The sequence below is a fragment of the Euprymna scolopes genome, chromosome 16, assembly GCF_053919585.1.
Source record: "Euprymna scolopes isolate OS-2025 chromosome 16, ASM5391958v1, whole genome shotgun sequence".
In the NCBI taxonomy this organism is placed as follows: domain Eukaryota; kingdom Metazoa; phylum Mollusca; class Cephalopoda; order Sepiida; family Sepiolidae; genus Euprymna; species Euprymna scolopes.
In genome coordinates, this window is record NC_136497.1 from 59,197,741 (window position 1) to 59,222,587 (window position 24,847).

Genomic DNA, 24,847 nt, shown 5'->3' on the forward strand with positions numbered 1-24,847 from the left:
ATGGGGTATTATTTTAAGTGTCAGCTAAGCCCATATGAAGGATAGATAGTGGGTTAGTTTATAATGAAGCAAAGCTTATGGAATTTCCAACTGCATTTCTCCTTACCCCAACATTGCCTATGCCCAGTGATAAGAAAACATACAAAATGATCTAAAAAAAAAAAAAAAAAAAAAAAAAAAAAAAAAAAAAAATTGGTTAGGATAAGTTATTGTTACAATGGTGTTCAACCTAGTCAGGCTATGTCAGCTTTTTCCCTCTACTGCACTACATTCTAATCTATGCACAGCAGTCCTGGCAAATAGCTAACCAATCGAGATTTCACCATCGAAGGCTAACCATTTGTAAACCTGAGTGCTCAGCCAAGTTCTCTTTGATAGTTGTTGTTCGGATACATTTCCACCGATACACCTGAACTACCTAGGCAGAGAGTTAAGGTAGAATTATGTTACAATTTAATTTTATCTCTGGGCAACAAGCTGCATAGATAAGTGAAGAAGACTGATATTATTTTAGAATTTTCCTTCTCATAAACTAGTTAAGTGTCTATTCTATCTATAGCTAGGAGGAGAAGAAATGGCTGCATATCTGTTTCCAAACATATAAGAGAAAGTGATTGAAGAAAAAAAAAAAAAAAAAAAAAAAAATTTTCATTTATGGAATTTGGTATTCCCAGATAATCATCCATCTAAATATTATACTCGCTGACAGACTTAATGTTGCTTAACTTTGGTAATCTGATGAGAAATGAGGTTTCTTTTCTAAAAGCAGTTGTATGAAATCGTCAACTGTATTGACTATAACCTGTACATCTTGTCAGATCATCTATCTAGAAAGAAACTGATGTAAAACTTGCATTCTATATTGTGACGTTAGTCATTTTGCCACTGAAACTAGATTCTGTAGAAGGAAGGCATGCTGTGCGAATTGTATAAGTATACAACATGGCTACTACATGTACACCCTCACTGATGTCGAGTAGAAAGTGGACCATGGATGTAATTTTTTTGCGGCCAAACAACTTTCATTTCCCCTACTTTGTCCCTTAGTTTTTAAATACTATAAAATAATTTTTCTGCCAAAAGGGGCAAAAATTGCTGTTCCATGGGTTAGTAGTTGTTTCATTGTGAGTAGTATGTGAATAACGTTTTGAGTATACGGTTTTCTTTCTTTGTTTGTTGCCTTGTCACTAATAAGAGTGTTGGAAGTAAATATTTCATCAGGTTTGAGGTTATCCACCTGATAGTTTAAGAATTAAGGAGGCTGTCCTATCAGATGCAGAATGCTGTAACTGATGTATTGCCATTTGGTGAATGGAATCTGAACCATATAATAGCTTCCACAATGGGGTTTCTCAATGCCACATTAATGAGATCGGCTGCAGTTTTTCTTTCTTCAATCGTTTACCAAGATTGCCCATATAGGCATCTTTTTAGGTTCTAATCTCAACTTATCAACCCACCTCTTCCACATTTCCCAAAATTCTATAATGAAAAAGTACAAAAACAAAACAAGTACAAACTCAGATCCTCAATTCTCAATGTGGACATCTTCTACCAGGTTTCGTTTTCCAAGATGTCTGCATTCAAACTTTTCAGAAGTTAAAACTCATTGTAGGAGACCAAATCTGACCTGTTGATCCTATTTGAAACTGGCATCAGTTCACCAATATCTACCAAGTGGAGTAAACTCACATTTGGGTACTATATACCATGTATTTTCACATCTCTACTTAGTTAAAAAGAATAAAGAAAAAATTAAGTATCTGGAATCTCTTCCTGATCAAATTAAATATATGTTCTACATTTTTAGGTATTTAATCTACTGAGCTTCATAGTGGGACTAAGCAAGGAACTTTTTGAAGCAACGTTGTGGGTGTCATGGCATCATAGTTAAATGGTTTAGCTAAACTAACTGCAGATTTTTAATCACATAAATTTAATTAAAAAGAAATATTCAGACATTTTTAGTGTTCTCTTTCTAGTTTAATATTTTCTATTATTAACAACATTATAATCAAACATCGTTATAATAATGTTAAGTAAGAAAAAGAAACATAAAAGTTAAATTAAGGTCTATATTCTTTTTTCTTTTGTTTCTTTCTTCATTTTAGATATTTGTGTAGATGTAAAATAGATTTTTCATTTTGCATCTCTATGCTGAACTTAAAACGTTTAAGCAGGCTAAAAAGACAAAATAGTTTAATTTGATCACTGGCTGACAGCATGGATAAAGCCGTCACCATGGTGACAGTAAAGTGCCTGCCTACAGTTTTTATATTTTGTGTCGACTTTCAAGTTGTAAATCTAACTAGAAAATTGTTTTGTTTTGTTTTTTTACTATAGCATTCTAATTATTTCATAGCAAATATTACAATATCATTCTAATTATTTCATAGCAAATATTACAATATCATTCTAATTATTTCATAGCAAATATTACAATATCATTCTAATTTCTAATTATTTCATAGCAAATATTACAATATCATTCTAATTATTTCATAGCAAATATTACAATATCATTCTAATTATTTCATAGCAAATATTACTATATCATTCTAATTATTTCATAGCAAATATTACTATAGCATTCTAATTATTTCATAGCAAATATTACTATATCATTCTAATTATTTCATAGCAAATATTACTATAGCATTCTAATTATTTCATAGCAAATATTACTATATCATTCTAATTATTTCATAGCAAATATTACTATAGCATTCTAATTATTTCATAGCAAATATTACTATATCATTCTAATTATTTCATAGCAAATATTACTATATCATTCTAATTCATAGCAAATATTACTATATCATTCTATTTCATAGCAAATATTACTATATCATTCTATTTCATAGCAAATATTACTATATCATTCTAATCATTTCATAGCAAATATTACTATATCATTCTAATCATTTCATAGCAAATATTACTATAGCATTCTCATTATTTCATAGCAAATATTACTATAGCATTCTCATTATTTCATAGCAAATATTGATGACGATCATCAGAATCTGAATAATCTATTTGTTTATAATTGTTTTCATTCTAAAGTGTTTTTATTTCATCAAGATTTAAAATGAATATATTTTTTTCATTTGGATTGACATGCAGCAAAGGAAGGTTTGAGAAAAGCGATGTTGACAGGTACCTGTTGCTAGCTTATTAATACTCTAATCACAAACGTGTGATAGTACCAACACCAACAAAACTGGTTACTTAATGAAGTGTTAGAAAAAGTAATTAAAAACAACAAAGGCAAACAACTATACGTTCTTTAGAAAGAACAGATTTTTTTTCCTGTTCATTTCAATAGAAAGTTGTCCTGTTGCAATGATACATCGATCCAAAGTTGCAGACAAAGCAATTTTTACAGGTATCTTGTTTTTTTTTAAAGAGACTTGGGAGTCAGATTTTTCTCAGCAGATTTTACACCTCTTAAGTACAAAGTTGAAATTAGTAATTTTTCAATCGTCAAAGTCATTTCTTATTGATAAAACAAAAGCGGCTGTAAAATAAAATCTTTTCTTTCAGAAGACTTCCCACCTCTAGAGATAGAAAATGTCGAGAGTTGGCAATTTTTTAAATAAATGTTTATTTAAAACACATCCAGATCTCGACACATAAACTCTTTTCTTTTGCTTTCAAGATACCCCCCCCAAATACTAATAAGTTGTTTCAATCATTGAATGCACATACAAAACTTGCTCTTATAAAAGTAAAAAAAAAATTAAATAAAAAATAACCACAAATTATTCATTTAAGAATATGCAGTTTATTTGAATAGCAAGTAAGCTTCATAATCGCATATATTTTAATTCAAGGACAGAAGAAATTTCATTGCTTTAATTACAAACAGCAGTATTTATAGTAGTTACAAATCCTGTATTCTTCTAATATATCTACAAAAATGAGAATGTGTGTAAGAGCACTTCTCAACCTATATACTTAACGATTTTTTTATCTACAGGCTTGAAATTTAATATATAGAGTATTCAGACATATGGAAACTTTTTAATCCGTTTTCATCTGAAAAAAGGGCTGCTAAGAGGTCAAAATTGAAAAATTGGTACATGAGGTGTTATCAGATTATCTGCCACTTGTTTCACAAATGCGCATGTATGAATCGTTCACATGACAGATTACTTATGCTAAGAGTAAGTAGGTTTGAAAACACTTTTCAATGATCGTGTCAAGCTTGCCTAATGGTTATCGTACTTGACTCATTGTTTTTAGGTTTTGATCTTAGCTCAGGTATTTTTTTTTACTTACAAGAAATGAACTGTTTAATAAAATAAAAAAAAAAACAATATTCAAATGCACATGTCTCAGTTTCTTTCCATTTTTTTTTTTTGTTGTTTTTTTCACTGCATTATTTTTTAAAGGAATTTAATGTTACGTTTAATACCGGGCAATGGCAAGTACATCAGCTAGTATATATATATGACAGGAATACCCAGCGTTATCTAAGTGGATAACACAAAAAAGTTCAAAGCCTTGTACTGTATCTAACAAAAATAAAATAATTAAAATGTCTGGCCATAATCTATATTTTATATAGCCATGATGAGTCATGCAAGACAAAAGCGTGGATGATAATAAATCAACATATAATGTATTATAGAGGTTTCCTTTATTTTAAGAACTGAGAAAAAATCGTTTGAGAACTGCAAAAGTTGAATACAAGCAACCGTTATGAGGCGTCAGGTTCTTTATTGAGCAGATAAACATACCCATAATAAAAAAAAAACATCTATGCGCGTATATATGGCTAAAATAAAATATTAATTCAAGTGCATAAGAGAAATTGGCCAGCCACAAAAACCTCCTGAATTGCAATAATGTCTACTGTCTATTAATACTTGGAATGGATTGAACAATATTATCTAATATTGATTGTTGAACTTATAACAGTACCTACAAAAGGCATTGACTAATAATTCCCACCATTACAGAGATATAAGGGATTACTGTCCAAGTTCCAAATATGTTGAGCACATATACCTTTTTATATTCAAATTGCCTATTAAAAATTATGAGCTAGGAAAATCAACACTTATTTAAACAGAAAATAAAATTAAGAAAACACACACTCATACACATATAAGTAAATAGTAGTCATCCTCATTCAATCTTAAGCAAAGTCAGATCTTTCTGCTAATATATATAATAGTGGTGGGACGATTAATCGGAATCCGAATCGTTAATCGTAAGAATCGTGTACTTTGGGAGGAATCGGAATCGCATAGTTAAAAACGCCTTAGATTTACGATTCTTTCATTACGATTCTGTTATATTTTTAAGTTACACTGTTTGTTTGAAGTGAGATTAATGCTGTCAAAAATTTATGATAAAAACGTCATAGAACTTTTCATAACATATTTAATATGATATACAAAAATTTTATTAACTACTTTAAAGGTAATCTTTATTTATCTTAATGAGTTTTCTTATTCCATCACATACATAGACGCTGTCTGCCTGTTTCGAAACTTCGAGGCCCATGATTAGTTATCTGTTTGCACTGTTGCGAAATTTTAGGGACCGTGAGGTAACATCGTTTCCATTTGTGAGCGAAGTTTATTTATGCATGAAACAGCTTAAGTCAAGTCCATGAAAAAAATTGATGAATACTTAACCCTTAGGGACAAAAAGATTTTCAGTGCTCTCATTGAGAGTAAATCATGTTAAAAATCAGTGGCTTTTCCAACTGGTGACTAAAAAAAAGGGGGGGGGGGGCTTATCTTTTGGCAAGTTTTATCTTTTTTTTTTTTTACCGACACTCTTCCATTAGTAAATAAATGAAAAATCTCATTAGTAAATGAAAAATGTCTTGTCAACCTTTATATTTAAAAAAAATAAACAAGCGAAGTCAAATTATTTAGACAATAAAAGATTTAATAGAATGTACTTTCTATTTTCTGAACGAAGTCTGTTTCAGGAAATATTTCTAAAACTAAAGTGAAACTGATCACGTGGTATCAGTTCGCAAAACTTTGACAGTCATTCGGCCTTTTTGAAGTATCCAAAAACAAAAACCTAAGAACTACATATTATGCTATGTTAGAATTACATTATTATGACAGTTCCGCTTAAGATTTTTCGAAAACTACAAAAGAAAACAATCATTTTGCTATCTGTTAAATAAATGTGGTAAGTGAATTTAATTTTTTTTCTTTTAGACATTTACATTTCATTAAAATATTCTGCAAATGAAGTAATTAAACATTTCTTTTGGAACTTATTTACACAACAAAAACAACAAAATTTGAAAAATTTATTAAAAAAGGAAAAAAGTTTAACTTTTAAAAAAAAAATCCTTTCAACCCTAACTTTGCAAACTACCTAGTCACTCAGAGCCATTCAACTAAAGGACTGTAGGAGCTTGGTCGACATTCACCGATACCTGGTATCACAGTCGTGATGTGAGCATAGGTAAATGTTTCCTAACCCCTAACAAAAAATAAAAAGGTTGTCAGAAACAGCATTAAGGCAGAGGCGATTTTGAAAGTTCAATAAATGACTTTTATTTAACAATAGAAATAAACAATTACCAAAAATTTACTTTTTTATATAGAAATAAAGAGGGAAATTAAGATATTAAATAAGAAAAACATTAAAAGACGATACATATATAATTATATAATAAAAATAAATATAGAAATAAGCCAATTTATTTAGATTTAAAAAATAACATTATTATTGTTAAAAATATGTTTTAAAAAGTTAAATAAATAAATAGGAATAATTTGAGACGATTGAATATAAAAGGCTAAAAATTTAATCAAAGATTTAGTTATTTTTAAATTTCATTTAAAAATAAGAATATTCTAGAAAGTGGAATAAAAATCAGTTAGCGATTGTTCCTGCAAAAAAAAATGTTTAATTTTAAAGAGTTATCGAAGATAAAGAGAAAATAAAAACAAAAAAAATGAATATCAAAAGATAAACAAAACACGTTATTCCCCTTGAAATTTGGTGTTATTGTATTCTTGTTGAATTAATCATGACTTACTTTTTTTTTTTTAATATTTTTTAATATATAAAATAACTCCTGAAATTCATTGTTATTAATTTCATGGTGCATGTTTAATTCATGGTTAAAATATTTGTTTTAACTTTTACCTTCAATGAAAGAAATTTTATGAAAAAAATCAAATCGTTTTCAAAATTCCCTCAATTGTTTTTTTACTTTTTTCGCCACACAAAAACTTTCGATTATATAATGGTATATTTCAAAACAACAATTCCATGGGAATCGGAATCGGACTTGTATCGGAATCATTGATCAACATTTTCCTAGAATCGGAAAAAATTTAGGAATCGTCCCAACACTAATATATAACTAGCATGCCGCCTGGCATTGCCCGATTGTAAAATATGCTTAAATATAATATTCTGATTAGTGCAGATTTCATATTTATTATATTTTATTTGACCAAATATATAGTAATGATTTAAAAAGTTAAAAAAAAAAAAAAAAAAATGACTTGTGCACCACCACTGAGAATCGAAACCAAAATGTTTAGCTTACAATTTACTTTTTCCTTTGATACTAATGTCTGAGCTATGAAGACGTTTTTTGCAAGGCTAAAAATTAAAACATGAACCAATAGCTATTATGTTACACATGCACAGTCGTAATGCCGTTGTTCGAACTTCAACTGGCAAATTCCATTTTTTCTTAAGTTTCACACTTTTGCACCAATTTTCCTAGGCTAAAACCCAAATATAAAGTCTTAGTTTGGACAACCTATATATTAAGTTTCATGTCTGTAGACCAAAAACTGATAGGAGTTTAGTAGGCAAAATTTTGTAAACAAATATACATATATGCATACACAAATATATGTAGAAAGAGGTTTGTGTTTACTATAAGCTTTTTACGCAAATATAAATTATGTAGAATATCTGCATGAATATAGTAATAGTTACATAATAGTTAACTAAAGATGATCATCCCATAAAGAAAACCGAAAAAACTAATAGGGAATTAATTAAAATGAATGTTTAAAAGAAATATGCAAATTACCTAGATCTTTTGCAGATGAATGCAATTCCACAATCCATATATAACAAAACTGTATTTTCTTTTTAAATAAATAGAAAAAAAGGGTCTTTAATACGAATATCAATACACAAAAAAAAAAAATTTATAGGAGTATAGATAGATATATATAATCGTATGCATATACTTTTGTCAATGTTGAATTCTTGGAACTGATAAATGAATAGATTATAATTTTGTACCAACCTAACAGGCTTAAAAAGCCATATCTGCGCCTCTCACCGAGTAATCTTTCACTAATATCACATTGATATGCAAGATGTTAATATATAATTTATTATTTAAATATTTAAATATTTTCTATGTGCATAAAATTAAGTAATCTAATTTTATGCATGTACAAAATATTTAAATAATAAATTAATTACAAATAATATGTTCCAAAAATGTGGGAGTGACCAGAATATAAACAAAGGGCAGATAACCTCTCCCTTTAAAGCACTCAGAGAGTGAAAAAAAATACCACAGAATCGCTTATAAAAAAATAAATAAACAATCCTATATATATATATATATATATATATATATATATATATATATATATATATATATATATATATATAAACGTTTTGTGTATCGATGTGATAGGTGTGCAATTTCCCAGTGAGGGGTGCAGATATAGCTCTTTAAGCCTGTCACACTCATACATACATACATATATATAATCTACTGAATTGCAATATTGTTTATTGCCTAATAACACTTGAAATTGGTTGCACACAGATTTTGTCTAATAGATGCTCAAAATTGAACTGATAATATTTATAATGTCTGATATTAGGAAGTGACCAATAACGCATTTACTGAGACATAAGAGATTTTCTTTGTTTTAAGTAGTTTTTTGTTTGTTATTCAGAAGACCAGACTTTGAGTATATTTACTTGCCGCCTCCCACTGAAGCAAAATTACACATGAAGTAACTTCCTAGTCTTTAGATCAAAGTGTGATGTCTGTTCTGTTTTTAGATTAAAGTTAGATTCCAATCTTTTTAAAATCCAATTCTTAACAGACTGTTTAATCATCACTTAGACAAACAAAACACAGTTATATACCTTGAATTCTATGATTACAATCGCAAGAAAAGGCTAAAGCCGTATCATAAAAAAAAATAATAAAATAAATAAATAAACAAAAATAGAACTTACATTTAAAAGCATTTATATATGTAGGTTCAATTAAGAAGATGAGGTTCTTTTTGCTCTTGTGAAATATCGCCTCCATGAGAGTAAGAGAATCTTATGTTACTCATAAAAAGTGTCAACTGAACAACACAATCATGTATGTATGAAAGAACCTAAAGAGTACTTTCAACCACAACAATCTCAATTCTAATCTAAATAGGATTCAATGGTAATACAGACACACGGGTAATACAGATATAGTTTAAATGTATAATAGATGATAACTTGATAAATATATAGTGAAATGATACATGTTAAAAAATCCATAATAAAACATAAGTGTAATGTTCATGTTTATATGTTACAGATATACATTTAATGTATGAAAATAGATGATCCAATACATATGTATGAAATTGCACAAATGTACACTTCTAATGATCAGATTTACTGCAAAACTACAGTAAATTGTTTTAAAGAAAAATGTCTGTCTTTCATGATTTCCACATTTCAGTACACTCTTAGAATTGTTTCCAACAAAAAGAGGGGAGACGGTGGAGCTCAGATGTTCCCTGTAATGATTCGGAACACGGAAATTGAAAGAAAACCAGTTAATAAGGTTTTACTCCTCCAGAATCACAGTTATACATACTGAAATAGAAGAACGAAAACTTGCTAATATGACATTCACTCGGAGTAGACAGAATTCAGGAAGGAGTTATAAAATGATATACAAAGGTTCAAGTATCTATGTTTCTTTGATGATAGACAACAACGCGTCCATCCCTAAGAACGAGCTCTGATAGGTTCTTATCAAGCGTTGTATCAGCCTGTGAGGTTTCGCAATGTTCTTTGGATACACCTTATTCAAACGAGGCATCCGGTTGTAGAGATGGAGTCTCTGGTGAGATAATAGAGTTATTAGTATTAGGTGCTACATTTTGTGGCAAATTGAAGCAGCGACACTGTTTCCTCCCTTCCAGTTGGAAGTCTAACATGGGTGTATTGAGGGTTGCATTCGAGAAAATCAACTTTGTCAACAAAGGGTTCATACTTAGATGACCGTACGTTATGTTTCATCAGGACCAGACCTGAATTCAAAAATCAACAGGAAAGAGACGTACCAGATGTTGATTTCCGATTACACTGGAATATTCACTTGTGAGGTGTAGCGTTAGTGGCAGTACACAATAACAAACAAATGGAATGCAAGGCATTGCGCAAAAACAATTCCCAATGAGAAATTGGCAATATTCGCGACCTCAATGCCAGCAATATCGCTTTCCATAACGTGGCATTTAGTCATTCTGCTTGGCCATTTCCCTGCGGGTTATAGGCGGTTGTGCAGCTCATTGTTATTCCCTTTCTATGCCAAAAATTTGTTAGTTCTGTTAAAAGGAATGATGGACCTCTGTCAGTGAATAAAGGAAGGCATGCCAAACAGTGAAAATAGTTGACCGAAACGAACAATTTATGACTGTGAGGACATATCTTGACAAGGAAAGGCAAAGGGGAAGCATGAATATTCGTCGATAATTGTTAATATTTGTTTAAACTATTAGATGCCAAGGGACCTTTAAAGTCAACACTTAAGCGTTCAAATGGTTGTGTCACTTTGACAAGCTTATAATTAGAGGGATGAAAAAATTGTGGTTTTAATTCTGCACAGACGGAACACTTCCCAATAGTTTGTTGAACATCCTTGATGGAGTAAGGGAGGTTATGCAGACGTACAAGATGTGACATTCGTGTGAAAACTGGATTACACAACAAAACGTGTAGGTCTCATAGAATTGATTGATTGGGTGAATTAGTCAAGGAGCAACTGCTCAAAAAAGTATATATGCGGCTAAAAAAGTATATATGAAGCATTGGTCAGTAATGAATTTAAAGGCGGAACTGATAAGGTAGTGACACTATATACTGCTTTGATGGCATGTGTTGCTTTTTTTGACCGAAGAATAATGTTGCTCGCTGACTAAAAGAGATTGGGAAAAGAAAGAAACCGGGCAGCCGTTTTGATTGAGAGGGCAACCAGGGCGACGGTGAAGCATCATTTTTTATGGTAAGGGGTATGTTGGGATCAATTGAATTTCTCTTCTTGTATTGGTATTTGATGATACGCATTCTGCAAGTCCAGGGTAGTGAGTAATTTTTTGGACTAGTTCATCAATTCTTGGTAAAGGATAAGCATCAACATATGTGAACTAGTCAATGAGAAGATGCCTTTTTTGTTGATCATTAGTGGTTACTAGAACCTGTGCTCTTCAGGGAGAGCGAGAGGGTTCGATAACAATGTTTTTTAGAAGATCATGAATTTTGGATTGTATAAACTACTGATGGATCAGTGAGTGTCTTATGGATTTTGTAGCAATAGGCTTGTAACCAGGTGATAAATGTTCGAATAGTAGTGGAGAAACAAGACAGGACACCATTACGGCACATACAGAGAAGAGATCTTTGTGAAGCCCAAAGGTTATTTCTGCCTTTGAGTGTAGTTTGAGACAGTCTTGGCCAAGAAAGATGTTTGAGTAAAGAGAAGAAAGGACTGAAAGTTTGAAATGCGGGTAGGTAAACCCTTTATATGCTAAAACATAAGTGTAATGTTCATGTTTATATGTTACAGATATACATTTAATGTATGAAAATAGATGATCCAATACATATGTATGAAATTGCACAAATGTACACTTCTAATGATCAGATTTACTGCAAAACTACAGTAAATTGTTTTAAAGAAAAATGTCTGTCTTTCATGATTTCCACATTTCAGTACACTCTTAGAATTGTTTCCAACAAAAAGAGGGGAGACGGTGGAGCTCAGATGTTCCCTGTAATGATTCGGAACACGGAAATTGAAAGAAAACCAGTTAATAAGGCTTTACTCCTCCAGAATCACAGTTATACATACTGAAATAGAAGAATGAAAACTTGCTATGATTTTACACAAAGTAACAATGCTAATATGGCATTCACTCCGAGTAGACAGAATTCAGGAAGGAGCTATAAAATGATATACAAAGGTTCAAGTATCTATGTTTCTTTGATGATAGGGATGGACGCGTTGTTGTCTAAGAATGAGCTCTGATAGGTTCTTATCAAGCGTTGTATCAGCCTGTGAGGTTTCACAATGTTCTTTGGATACACCTTATTCAAACGAGACATCCGGTTGTAGAGATGGAGTCTCTGGTGAGATAACAGAGTTATTAGTATTAGGTGCTACATTTTGTGGTTTTGTGGCAAATTGAAGCAGCGACACTGTTTCCTCCCTTCCAGTTGGAAGTCTAACATGGGCGTATTGAGGGTTGCATTCTAGAAACTCAACTTTGTCAACAAAGGGTTCATACTTAGATGACCGTACATTATGTTTCATCAGGACCAGACCTGGATTAAAAAACCAACTGGAAAGAGAGGTACCAGATGTTGATTTCTGATTACATTGGAATATTCATTAGTGAGGTGTAGTTTTAGTGGCAGTACACAATAACAAACGAATGGGGTGCAAGGCATTGCGCAAAAACAATTCCCAATGAGAAATTGGCAGTATTCGCGACCTCAATGCCAGCAATATCGCTTTCCATAACGTGGCATTTAGTCATTCTGCCTGGCCATTTCCCTGCGGGTTATAGGCGGTTGTGCAGCTCATTGTTATTCCCTTTCTATGCCAAAAAAGGAATGATGGACCTCTGTCAGTGAATAAAGGAAGGCATGCCAAACAGTGAAAATAGTTGACCGAAACAAACAATTTATGACTGTGAGGACATATCTTGACAAGGAAAGGCAAAGGGGAAGCATGAATATTTGTCAATAATTGTTAATATTTGTTTAAACTATTAGATGCCAAGGGACCTTTAAAGTCAACACTTAAGCGTTCAAATGGTTGTGTCACTTTGACAAGCTTAAAATTAGAGAGATGAAAAAATTATGGTTTTAATTCTGCACAGACGGAACACTTCCCAATAGTTTGTTGAACATTCTTGATGGAGTAAGGGAGGTTATGCAGACGTATAAGATCCGACATTCGTGTGAAAACTGGATTACACAACAAAACGTGTAGGTCTCATAGAATTGATTGATTGGGTGAATTAGTCAAGGAGCAACTGCTCAAAAAACTATATATGCGGCTGCATTATCTTTCCCGGGATGGTATATTACATCAAATGTACAATTCGATTATAGTTAGATTCTTCAGTGTTCTACCTTCTCATTCTATATTTTGCTTGAGTATTTCAGGTCATACATGAAAGCTATGGAGCATTGGTCAGTAATGAATTTAAAGGCAGAACTGATAAGGTAGTGACACTATATACTGCTTTGATGGCATGTGTTGCTTTTTTTGACCGAAGAATAATGTTGCTCGCTGACTAAAAGAGATTGGGAAAAGAAAGAAACCGGGCAGCCGTTTTGATTGAGAGGGCAACCAGGGCGACGGTGAAGCATCATTTTTTATGGTAAGGGGTATGTTGGGATCAATTGAATTTCTCTTCTTGTATTGGTATTTGATGATACGCATTCTGCAAGTCCAGGGTAGTGAGTAATTTTTTGGACTAGTTCATCAATTCTTGGTAAAGGATAAGCATCAACATATGTGAACTAGTTGATAGTCTGACTATAGTCAATGAGAAGATGCCTTTTTTGTTGATCATTAGTGGTTACTAGAACCTGTGCTCTCCAGGGAGAGTGAGAGGGTTCGATAACAATGTTTTTTAGAAGATCATGAATTTTGGATTGTATAAACTGCTGATGGATCAGTGAGTGTCTTATGGATTTTGTAGCAATAGGCTTGTAACCAGGTGATAAATGTTCGAATAGTAGTGGAGAAACAAGACAGGACACCATTACGGCACATACAGAGAAGAGATCTTTGTGAAGCCCAAAGGTTATTTCTGCCTTTGAGTGTAGTTTGAGAAAGTCTTGGCCAAGAAAGATGTTTGAGTAAAGAGAAGAAAGGACTGAAAGTTTGAAATGCGGGTAGGTAAACCCTTTATATGCTAACGTCGTATAGCAGTGACCTAATGAACTGCTTGATAAGGCTGTGGATGCCATTGATATTTTCCTGCGAGAAGTTTGTGTCGACCAGTTGTACTTATGGATGATGTTCTATGACATATATAGCTTTTTGAGCTACCAGTATCCACAAGAGCCTCCAGAATTATTCCATTCACTGAAAGTTTAATTATAGCTTTCGATAGACAATCAGATGATGCAGCGGTTACAACAAATGTGATTGATGCTTCACAAGCAGAATTCACCTTCTTAGGGGAGTGATTTGATTGGCAGACTAGTTGGAAATGTTCCCTCTTGCCACAGCTTCTACAAACTACATCACAGCGGGGCATTTAATTTGTGGAGGTCGTTGATTACCACAGAAGAAAGATGTTTTCCCCCGCTGCAGCCGAAACATTTTCCTAAGTATGAGAAACCTCACAAGTCACTGATGGTTCGGCAGTAGTGTATGATAGAAGACTTGCCTTGTTTCTGTGCTGTTTCTAGAGAACGAGCTAAGTTGAAAGTGTCTTTCAAATTGAATGTCCTTTCTAAGAGCCAAATTGTATGAGAGTGAATGCCTGTTATGAGGGCATCACAAACTGCTTGGTCATGATGTTCTTTGGCCTCAAAGTAACAATCCACAGTAAGCGAATCTAGCTCCTGCCTAGAGGTTGCCAAAAGATATCGAGAATGAACGATGTTAGAGGGCTTTACGAAAAGTTTAGCGATGGCTGATTCAATTTCATAGGTCACAATTTGCTATTAATTTGTGCACCAGATGGGAGATGTAATTGTTAAGAAAGTCTAGTTGGTGGACAGTCAATTGACCTCAGGAAGTTGTGAATGTAACAGCCAATGTGTCCAATAGTCTGTGGAATCAGGTGCTAAAGGGTTACCATCGAAACACTGTGGCTCCAGAAATTGGTCCATTTTGGATTAAATTCTAGAAGAATAAATTGTAATGATACGGAATACAGAAGATGAACGAAACGGCTGGGTCGATTTTTTTTAAATTTCATAGAAAGTAGTTCAAGTGCCTAACAGTGTTTTTAAATAGATTTTGTATCGGAATGTCTCCGATAAGTACTGATAATCAAAAAAACTCCAATAAAAGAAGGTCATGGTTGGGTCTTCCTGCTAGTATAGAGAAGCAATACTGAATAGCATGGCAAAGACAAAACGGAATGTATGAGTCAGTCATATAATAAACTTCAATTATGCTTTCCTCTCAACTTAATAACATAATGACAAAAATTGTTTTGCAATTATTTCAGATCATTTTAACCTATCCCAAGTGACTATGTATCTTCCAATATTTACACGTTTTGTTCTTGTTGAATCTTTCATAAAATGCTGTGGTCATACAAATAATTTTTATTTCAACACAACAAATCCAGTTTAAGACTAACAAAATGATTTTTATAGGATGATAAAAAAATCTTTAGTTCAATAAGTTCCTGTTCACTTCCCTCCATATTAGAATAATCTTTTGTTTTCTTCAAGATGTTGTGAGATAGTAATAGACATGGCGTTGTCTGGAATAATAGCTAAAGAGATACACTGGAACCATCCAAGCAGTCTCTCAGGACTCATTTATATAAGAGTCTATCATCCATTCAATGTCTCGTATGACCTGTAAAGTATCAGGACTGAGGAGCCTTCTTGACATTTCAACCGAGACAGGGTGAAAAATTAAATGATCGGATAGAGAGCTGGACTTGTTGTTTTTCTTGGTTTTGACAAACTAAGCTGCGGTGCTACGATTGAAAGCATTGAAGTGCTTTCAATTGCAGCACCACAGCTAAATATACTGTTTTTAAATTGGAATTTAGCGTCTGTTAGACCAATTGCTAACAAAAGTTAAAGAGTTCAATCTACTTTATTTTCACCTAGATTGAGGATCAAGTTTTCTTTCAAAACCAAGTTGCCCTATTTAAATAGCATGGGACTCTAATCTACCCACTTATTTCACTCTTACTGCAAAATAAAATTAATTGAACTTACCACCATTTTGATATGCGTTTATTTCAATGTGCTAATGATGTGCCACTTTCCATTTTAATTACATATTTCAGACACAAGTTAAACAAGAACACAAGTCAGTGATTAGACTAACAACATAAAGATGTGCCAAAGTCTTATATAGGCTTCATATCATCGTCTTTATATTGTATGAAGTATTCTTAAAGTTATGTCATGGAAATCTTGATAATTATTTACCTGATCAGACTGAAATTCTGCATGGTAGTTATTGTTATCAAAGACTATCAGATCTATACACCAAATTTTGAAAACACAGAAATTGAAATTCCATCAAAATTGAAATTATTACCAAACTTTTACAATCAAGGTCATATAAAATGTAGAACTTCATTGGCTACAATATGGGTCGAGTAGAGAATCTTTACAAAACAAAAATTAATTTTACTTTTTACCTTTGACCTAGATATTCCACAAGTAAATCCGTTGTAAGTTAAAAACAATGACTGACATTTTTGTCAAGTTTAATGACAATGTGGATGCTAGGCTGTAAACAAATATGACAAATATAAACTACTTTTGTGAAGGTAATAAACTGCACTCCTTAACTTACAAGTTGTTACATGAAGTTTCATATCAATTCATGAGCAATTGAATACATATTCAGCTTTTTCATTCGCCACCGAATTCTAATTTTTTTTTTTAAATATAATTTTGAAAACAAAACTGACAGGGACAAAAACACATTTAAAGGAGAGGGTTTGTTTTTTTTTTTTTTTGTAGTTATTTTGGAGTATTAACTTCATAGCTGATCAACAGCTAAATATAGGCTATTTAGATCTGGAAAAAAAAAAAAAAGATAGCGTGAAAGAAAACAATGCTTGTCTACTATGGATCTCCTAGTCAGTTTTTGAGCATGTGATGTTAAAAGCTCTGCATATCACATGTCACAAAAACAAAGGTTAGAAGTTCTTTTCTCACATGAGCAAATAGGAGGCTTAAAATAATTGTCACTTGAGGAAGGTTAAGATAATCTCATTTTTAAGTATCAGGTCACAATTTGTGACAATGTAAATACATAGGATTGCTGCTCACATCAAAAGAAAAAAAAAAAGGATTAACTATTTATATTAAAGAGGATATTATGAGACATTATATATATATATATATATATATATATATATATATATATATATATATATATATATATATACACATACACTATAAAATTAATTTCATCCCTATCAGGGCAGAGAAAATTAATTCCTCATGCAAAGCAATTTTTCAACACTTATTTTTTTTTTATTAAGCACATTGCCATTTAGTGCAGGTTATGCCCCATTAAAAAAATTTAAACAACAACGATACTAAACCTATGTCTAGAATCTTTATTCAAATTTTAATTAAAATTCATTCCACCATTTTAATTGTAAAAAATGTCTAAAATTTCAGACTTAATTTTAAAAAGAAAATGTTTAACTGACTATGGATCAAATTCAATGCAAATCTGATATATTTTAATTTTTAAATGGAAGACTAGTACGTTGGACAATCTGTCTACATGAACATTTATGCAGAGAGAGAGAGAGAGAAAGAGAGAATGAGAGATGGAGAGAGAGGATGAATGAGAGAGAGGAGATATGAGATATATATATATATAGAGAGAGAGGGGAGATATGAGAGAGAGAGAGAGGGGAGATATGAGAGAGAGAGAGAGAGGAGATATGTGAGAGAGAGAGAGGAGATATGTGAGAGAGAGAGAGAGAGGAGATATGTGAGAGAGAGAGAGAGAGAGGAGATATGTGAGAGAGAGAGAGAGAGAGGAGATATGTGAGAGAGAGAGAGAGGAGATATGTGAGAGAGAGAGAGAGGAGATATGTGAGAGAGAGAGAGAGGAGATATGTGAGAGAGAGAGAGGAGATATGTGAGAGAGAGAGAGGAGATATGTGAGAGAGAGAGAGAGGAGATATGTGAGAGAGAGAGAGAGGAGATATGTGAGAGAGAGAGAGAGGAGATATGTGAGAGAGAGAGAGAGAGAGGAGATATGTGAGAGAGAGAGAGAGAGGAGATATGTGAGAGAGAGAGAGAGAGGAGATATGTGAGAGAGAGAGAGGAGATATGTGAGAGAGAGAGAGAGGAGATATGTGAGAGAGAGAGAGGAGATATGTGAGAGAGAGAGAGAGGAGATATGTGAGAGAGAGAGAGAGAGAGGAGATATGTGAGAGAGAGAGAGAGGAGATATGTGAGAGAGAGAGAGAGGAGATATGTGAGAGAGAGAGAGAGGAGATATGTGAGAGAGAGAGAGAGGAGATATGTGAGAGAGAGAGAGAGGAGATATGTGAGAGAGAGAGAGAGGAGATATGTGAGAGAGAGAGAGAGGAGATATGTGAGAGAGAGAGAGGAGATATGTGAGAGAGAGAGAGAGAGGAGATATGTGAGAGAGAGAGAGAGGAGATATGTGAGAGAGAGAGAGAGGAGATATGTGAGAGAGAGAGAGAGGAGATATGTGAGAGAGAGAGAGAGGAGATATGTGAGAGAGAGAGAGGAGATATGTGAGAGAGAGAGAGGAGATATGTGAGAGAGAGAGAGGAGATATGTGAGAGAGAGAGGAGATATGTGAGAGAGAGAGAGAGAGGAGATATGTGAGAGAGAGAGAGGAGATATGTGAGAGAGAGAGAGAGGAGATATGTGAGAGAGAGAGAGAGGAGATATGTGAGAGAGAGAGAGGAGATATGTGAGAGAGAGAGAGGAGATATGTGAGAGAGAGAGAGAGAGGAGATATGTGAGAGAGAGAGAGAGAGAGGAGATATGTGAGAGAGAGAGAGAGAGAGAGAGAGGAGATATGTGAGAGAGAGGAGATATGAGAGAGAGAGGAGATATGAGAGAGAGGGGAGATATGAGAGAGAGGGGAGATATGAGAGAGAGGGGAGATATGAGAGAGAGAGGAGATATGAGAGAGAGGGGAGATATGAGAGAGAGGGGAGATATGAGAGAGAGGGGAGATATGAGAGAGAGGGGAGATATGAGAGAGAGGGGAGATATGAGAGAGAGGGGAGATATTAGAGAGAGAGAGGAGATATGAGAGAGAGAGGAGATATGAGAGAGAGAGGAAACATGAGAGAGAGAGGAAACATGAGAGAGAGAGGAAACATGAGAGAGAGAGGGAACATGAGAGAGAGAGAGGGAACATGAGAGAGAGAGAGAGGGAACATGAGAGAGAGAGAGAGAAAAAGGAAACATGAGAGAGAGAGATTGGAAACATGAGAGAGAGAGAGATTGGAAACATGAGAGAGAGAGAGATTGGAAACATGAGAGAGAGAGAGATTGGAAACATGAGAGAGAGAGAGATTGGAAACATGAGAGAGAGAGAGATTGGAAACATGAGAGAGAGAGAGATTGGAAACATGAGAGAGAGAGAGATTGGAAACATGAGAGAGAGAGAGATTGGAAACATGAGAGAGAGAGAGATTGGAAACATGAGAGAGAGAGAGATTGGAAACATGAGAGAGAGAGAGATTGGAAACATGAGAGAGAGAGAGATTGGAAACATGAGAGAGAGAGAGATTGGAAACATGAGAGAGAGAGAGATTGGAAACATGAGAGAGAGAGAGATTGGAAACATGAGAGAGAGAGATTGGAAACATGAGAGAGAGAGATTGGAAACATGAGAGAGAGAGAGATTGGAAACATGAGAGAGAGAGAGATTGGAAACATGAGAGAGAGAGAGATTGGAAACATGAGAGAGAGAGAGATTGGAAACATGAGAGAGAGAGAGATTGGAAACATGAGAGAGAGAGAGATTGGAAACATGAGAGAGAGAGAGATTGGAAACATGAGAGAGAGAGAGAGATTGGAAACATGAGAGAGATTGGAAACATGAGAGAGATTGGAAACATGAGAGAGAGAGGAAACATGAGAGAGAGAGGAAACATGAGAGAGAGAGGAAACATGAGAGAGAGAGGAAACATGAGAGAGAGAGGAAATATGAGAGAGAGAGGAAATATGAGAGAGAGAGGAAATATGAAAGAGAGGAAATATGAAAGAGAGGAAATATGAAAGAGAGGAAATATGAAAGAGAGGAAATATGAGAGACAGAATGAGAGAGAGAAGAGAGAATGAGAGAGAGGGGGGGGAAGATATATAAACAGAAAGAAAGGAGTGAACAAATGTATGAATAATCTTTCAAGTGTGAAAGAAAATTAAGTAGATTTATATAGAAGAAATGTTTTCTTGAGTTAAACAAACAAAACAGAGAAAGAGAAAAGATCATTTTTCAAGTTCAGCCAACAAGAAAAAGGCAAACTTTGTAGGTTAGCAAAGTTATATTTAAAGTCTTCTTTTACATTTATCTATGTGTTGGGACACATAAGCAGAGTTGTGTATCAACATATGAATGAATGTTACCACTGTTCTTCTTATCAATGAAGCCAAAAGTCATGGTCAACAAATTGGGTACGTTTTACTCAAGCAGAAACTCCTACAACAGCAGCATCAAACAGTCTTGAAAACAACGCCTCAAATAAGAGCAAGAAAAAAACATGAATCCATTGCCTGTCATTCAAAGATAAATGTGAGTAAATGGGAATTTAGAAGCCGGATTTTCCTCAAGTACAATCTTTTGAATCAATAGAAGAATCATTTTATTTAAATACTAGCAAGATCTGGCATGACCAGAAATGAAAAAACATCTGTCCTAACATTTTATATTTCACTTTTTGGTCAGTTCCAATTATGTACTCAGTAAAGTGATACTAATAGAAATGAATTGCAGTAACCCTGCAGGCACAGCAGCATTCCCCAAGAAATCAATGAAAATACCTGTACATTCGTGCTTCAAGCACTGAACCCCTTACTAACATTCCTTTTTTTTTTTTAAATTTCTATAACTTTCAAGTTATAAATAAATTAAAATGTTAATATTGCTTTTTTATGCATGTTAAACCAAAACGTGGACCCTATGATAATGTTGTACCCCCATGATCAAAGTGAAATATACTTATCCAAATATTTTGTGTTATATAGTTTCAAAATATATATGGCTATAAGGGTTTATTGGCAAAAAGATATGTTTGGTTTAGTTTAGTTTGGTTGCTTTGTTTTATGGCATATCAACCCTTTTTTGGGTTATTTGATGTTGAATACAGTAATTTGGGGGGGGGGGGGAATTTTATGCCTCAAGTTCTTTATGGCTTCAAATATTTATAGTGTTTGGCTTGGTTGTTTTGTAGTGTAAAATTATTGGCTTTTTTTACTCTGCAGAACATGATTGAGTTTTGTAAATGGAAAGATAAAACTAACATCAATATTTGGTGTATTTTATATGGCATAATTACATTGACACACAGGTTCATGTTAGATTACTGAAGTTAAGCAAGGCTAAGCCTGGTCAATACTAAATGGGTGACTTTTTGAGAATACCAGGCACTGTACACAGGAGGACATGGACACCTTCTGCAAGAACTGCAAATCTAACATCACCGTCTCCCTTAATCGGGATATATATATATATATATATATATATATATATATATATATAGAGAGAGAGAGAGAGAGAGAGAGAGAGAGAGAGAGAGAGAGAGATATGCTACTGGAGACTGCTTGTGAACATAATATTCCTATGAAACTTCCTCCTATGGAGGAAGTCAGTTTTACTCACCTAGGGTGAATGACACTGGCATAATTTTAGGTCAGGAAGCCAGTATCTTCAGACAGCTTGATCTGATAGCACTAGTCGACAGACAGGAACTACATCTGTTATAAAGTGATCGAAAAGTACCTTTGCAGCTATTTTTTATAAATAAAATCCTGTTTAGTTGTTTTAATTCTGTTTTATTATTTTGGTTTTTGATAATAAAATTAGATGCACAGGAACTTTTCGATCAGCCTATTTTACTAAACTGTGGGCCAGAACACAGGAATCAGATTTTCTGTAGAGCTGTAGGTTTTCACACTCAACTGAAATACTCACTGATGATATTTGCATGCTATAAATAAAATAATGAAACTTTTTAAAGAGATGTTATAAAAAATAATTCTATATTTCCTTTGTGTGAAATATATATATATCTCACACACACACACACACACACACACACACACTAGAAGAAAACCGATCCCAAGACGGTTAAAATGAATTCCCCACAAACAGAATAGTTTTGCAACTTTCATGTCCCCTGAGGCATGTTGGAAATAACACTAATCTGATATCAAACATTATGTCTAGAATCTTTATTTCAATTTTGATCAAAATTCGTTAAATGATGTTGATTCTAGAAAATGCCTAAAACTTGAGGCTTAAGCTAAAGAAGTCTTAAGAAGCTAAAATTCAAGGAATTAATTAATTGGCGTCTAGTGAATATGGATCAAATTTAATGCTAATCGGAAATATTTCAAATGAGAGGTTGTACTCATTATGCCCTCCTAAAACCTGTATAAAATGTTGCAAAAGAAACTGAAAATTGGGGAGTATTTATTAAGTCATATTAATGACATCTTGAGCAAAAGTTACGTTTAAACCAGGACCAAACTCAAAGAAAACCAACTTGCCTCCTTCCTTGAGGCTTGCATTTACGAATATCCGTGGGCTTAGAACTAACTTAGATGATGTTGAATACCTTAGCATTAAGTGAAACTAACCTTCACTCCTCTATTCCGTTTAACCACTTTAACATGCCTAGTTATCTCCCACTCTGCCGTAAGGACTCGGACAGACATGCATGGGCTTGGAGTCTATATTTGTAACACCCTCCCCCTGACTAGAGAAATAAAACTAGAATCAGACGACCAGACCTTTATGTGCTTCAAACTAAATATGCAACATAATATTAGCCACTTGTATTTTCTCTACCGCTCTCCCTCAACCCAGGACTGTACCCTAATAAAAATCTCTGACAGCATAGATATAGCACTCTCCCTCGACACTAGCGCACAAGTACATGTATTTGGTGACTTCAATGTCCACCACAGTAACTGGCTTGGATTCTCTAATTACACAGACATAGCTGGTAGCACAACACATAGCTTCTTTATAGCCCATTCCCTCTCTCAGGTGGTTACATTCCCGACAAATTTCTCAGACCAGCAAGATCAACATGCCTCACTTCTAGATCTATTTCTGACAACAGTTCCCGATGATTGTACAACAAATGCCCATAGCCCACTCGGGAATGCTGATCACGCTGTGATAATGGTAGAAATCACCCTAAATTCTCGCCCTGAAACTGAAGAGCCACGACTCAACAACGAGGTATTACAAAAAGGCCATCAGGGAACTCATCAGAGATGCCCCATGGCAAAATATCTTTTCTCTTCCAGCTGAACAGTGTGCAAATGGTTCCAAACTGCAATTAAGGCACATGTTCCCACACGGAAATTCTATAGCAAGCCCCACTCTCCCCAATGGTTTACCTCTGCTTGTGCAGCTGCCATTGCTCAAAGGCAGCATGCGTTCCGTAGATTCAACCGACATAAGTCCAGTTCAAACGGACAGAAGTATATAGAAGCCAGAAATAATTGTAAGAGAGTAATAGTGACAGCTAAGACAGATTACACTGAAACCACCAGGAAACTCATTGAAGCACAGAAATTAGGAACCCGTGCTTTTTGGAAAATCTACAACAGTGTAGTAAATAATGGGCAGTCAACGATTCCCCCACAATCAAACAATCATGAGGTTGCTTGCACCGCAACTGACAAGGCTAATCTGCTTGCCAGTCGGTTTGCCTCACTCCACACTGGACCTGACACACTACTCCCTCCTCGACTTTCCTTTGCGGACGGACGCCACACTAGACGATTTGAAAATAACTCCTCAGGTGCATGGTATCATAAAAAAACTAGACACCTCAAAAGCATGTGGACCAGATCTCATCCCGGCTGTGCTAATAAAAAAGTGCTCTGCCGAGGTTGCTCCAGTTCTCTCTGGACAAAACAGGGGAAGGTAGAGCGGTAGCCCTTGATACATCTAAGGCTTTTGACAGGGTATGGCACAATGGTCTTCTAAGGAAAATTAGATCATATGGTATCACTGGAAGAATACATAATGTAATTAAATCCTTAAGTAAGAGAAAAATGCAAGTTGTCCTCGACAGTCATACATCCAAACAATGATATAAATGCGGAGTACCCCAGGGGTCTATCCTTGGACCTTTATTATTCCTGATATTCATAAATGACCTCCCTGATAAAACTGTTTCGGAGATAGGTATATTTGCTGATGACACCACACTCTATAACAGGCTGAGGGGAAAACAAATGAACACATATCTAAGGAAATGGCAGAAACACTAGAGGATGACCTCCAATCTGTAGTGGAATGGGGACAAAAATGGATAGTCACATTCAATGCTGCCAAGACTAAGCTTGTTTCCTTCAATAATTACAAGAAACCTTTTCTACCATCAATAGCAATGGCCAAGAACACACTGATTGAAAGCACTTCCTTTAAACTCCTCGGCCTTACATTTACAGGGAACATGAACTGGAATATATACATTGAGAGCATTGCCAAGGCTGCTGCAAAGAAGGTGGGCTCTCTCTACCGTGCCAGAAAATTACTTACGCCTGAAAGTATCCTGTACCTCTATAAGGCCACCATTCGCCCATGTATGGAGTACTATTGTCATATTTGGGCTGGTGCATCTGCTGCTTGTCTCTCACTCCTGAACAGGGTTCA

General features: G+C 34.2%; 1 protein-coding gene across 33 annotated transcripts in view; it reads right to left on the reverse strand.

Annotated features, from left to right (window-relative positions):
- LOC145295993 (transmembrane and coiled-coil domains protein 1-like) overlaps positions 1–24,847 on the reverse strand; it is a 436,429-nt gene that overhangs the window by 333,411 nt on the left and 78,171 nt on the right. The window lies entirely within an intron of this gene.